The sequence below is a fragment of the Suncus etruscus genome, chromosome 2 (genome assembly GCF_024139225.1).
Source record: "Suncus etruscus isolate mSunEtr1 chromosome 2, mSunEtr1.pri.cur, whole genome shotgun sequence".
Lineage (NCBI taxonomy): Eukaryota > Metazoa > Chordata > Mammalia > Eulipotyphla > Soricidae > Suncus > Suncus etruscus.
The window spans coordinates 89,803,563-89,806,384 of record NC_064849.1 but is presented as its reverse complement, the minus strand read 5'-3'; positions in this window follow the sequence as shown (position 1 = coordinate 89,806,384).

Here is a 2,822-nt window from a genome sequence, read left to right as displayed (position 1 = left end):
CTCAAAACTAGCCTTAAAAGAAAAACTGAAAGATCTACTTTAAGACAAGAAAGCCCAACAGACACACCAAACTTCTACACAAAAATTACATTAAATCCCAGGACAATTATCTCTCTCAATGTAAGTGGACTAAATGCACCAGTTAAGAGACACAAAGTGCAAAATGGATCCAAAAAGCTGAATCCAACATTCTGCTGCCTACAAGAAACACATCTGAATAGTCAGAACAAACGTAGACTCAAAATCAAAGGTCATAGGAAAATCATCCAAGGAAACAACTCCCTTAAAAAAGCTGGAGTGGATGGGGCCGGTGAGGTGGCACTAGATGTAAGGTGTCTGCCTTGCAAGCACTAGCCAAGAAAGGACCGCGGTTCGATCCCCTGGTGTCCCATATGATCCTTCCAAGCCAGGGGCAATTTCTGAGTGCTTAGCTAGGAGTAACCCGTGAGCATCAAACATGTGTGTGGCCCAAAAAACAAAACAAACAAACAAAAAAACAAACAAACAAACAAAAAAAGCTGGAATGGGACTAGAGCAGTGGCGCAAGCAGTAGGGTGTCTGCCTTGAACATGCTAACCTACAACAGACCACAGTTCGACCCCCCAGCATCCAATATGGTCTTCCAAGCCAGGAGCGATTTCTGTTCGCATAGCCAGGAGTAACCCCTGAGTGTCAATGGGTGTGACACAAAAAACAAAAAAAACAAAAAAGAAAGAAGAAGCTGAAGTAGAGCCAGAGAGATAGCACAGTGTTAGGGCATTTGCTTTGCATGCAGCATATCCAGGACAGATGGTGGTTTGAATCCCAGCATCCCATATGGTCCTCCATGTCTGCCAGGAGCGATTTCTGAGTGCAGAGCCAGGAGAGTAACCCCTAATAGCTGCCATGTGTGACACAAAAACCAAAACAAACAAACAAAAAAGTGGCCATATTAATATCAGAGGACACAAACTTTAGACTCAAAAAAGCTATAAGGTACAAAGATGGACATTTTGTACTAATCAAGGGGTATGTACAACAGGAAGAAATCACACTCCTAAACATATATGTAGCCAATGAGGGACCAGAACAATATTTAATACAATTGTTGATAAATCTGAAAGAAGACATCAATGACAGCACAGTAATAGTGGGAGACCTCAACACTGCCCTTTTCTCCTTGATAGGTCAACCAGACTGAAACCCAACAAGAATGTACTAGCTCTGAAAAGAGAAATGGAAGAAAGTGGACTAGTATATATATATATATATATATATATATATATATATATATATATATAGGGCACTCCATCCCTAGAATACTGGATACACATTCTTCTCCAATGCACATGGATCATTCTCCAGGACAGACCACATGATAGCCCATAAAACATATCCCCATAAAATCAAGATAGAAATCGGAAAGAGAACCTTCTCAGATCACAGTGCACTGAAATCAGAAGTAAAATCCAAAGGGACACAGAAGAAAAATTTCAACACCTGGAAATTAAACAGCTCACTACTGAACAACCAATGAATAAGAGATGAAATCAAAAACAATATCAAAACATTCCTTGAAATAAATGACAATGAAAACACAAATTTCCATAATTTATGGGACACAACAAAAGCAGGTACTAAGAGGAAAATTTATTGCTTTGCAAGCACACATCAGAAATGAGGAAGGGGCCTATATAAACATTTTAATTACACAGCTTATAAAATTGGAAAATGATCAACAAAAGGAACCAAAAATAGATAGGCAGAAGGAAATAACAAAGCTTAGAGCAGAAATCAATTAAGTGGAAATCAATAAAACAATCTGAAAAATCAAGAAAGCAAAAGTTAAGTTTTTGAAAAAATAAACAAGATTGATAAACCACTAGCAAAACTTACAAAGAAATGGAGAGAGAAACTTAATAAACCGGATTAGAAATTATAAAGGGGAGATACTACAGACACTGTAGAGATTCAGAGAGTAATCAGAGACCACTTTGAGAAACTCTATGTCACAAAGCATGAGAACTTGAAAGAAATGGATAAATTCTTGGACTCGTATAATCTTCCATGATTAAACAAAGATAATTTAGCACATCTAAACAGAGCCATCTCTAATGAGTAAATTAAAATGATAATCAAAATTATTCCCAAAAACAAAAGCCCAGGACCTGATCTATTCACTAACGAATTCTTTCAAACATTTCAAGAGGAACTTCTACCAATCCTTTTCAGGCTCTTTCATAAAATTGAAAAATCAGGAACACTCCCAAATAGTTTTTATGAAACTAACATTACTTTGATACCAAAACCAGACAGAGATGCTGCAAAAGAAAACTATAGACCAATATCCCTAATAAACACAAATGCAAAGATCCTCAACAAATTTTAAGCAAATAGGACCTAATGTCTCATCAAGAAGGTCATACACGATGACCAAATAGGTTTCATACCAGAAATACAAGGATGGTTTAAAATATGTAAATAAATCAACATAATACACCATATCTACAAAAATAAAAATAAAAATCATATGATCATGTCAATAGATAAAGTGAAAGCATTCAATAAGATCCAACATCCCTTTTGATAAAAATTCTCATCAAGATGGGAATGGAAGGAACTTTCCTCAAAATAGTCAAGGCCATCTACCACAGCCAATGGCAAATACTATTCTCAATGAAGATAAATACCTCTAAAATCTGGTACAAGACAAGGCTACTCTCTCTCACCACTCCTATTCAACAGAGTGCTGGAAGCTCTTGTCATAGGCAAGATATCAAGGACATCCAGAAAGAAAAGGAAGAAATCAAGCTCTCACTGTTTGCAGATGACATGATATTATA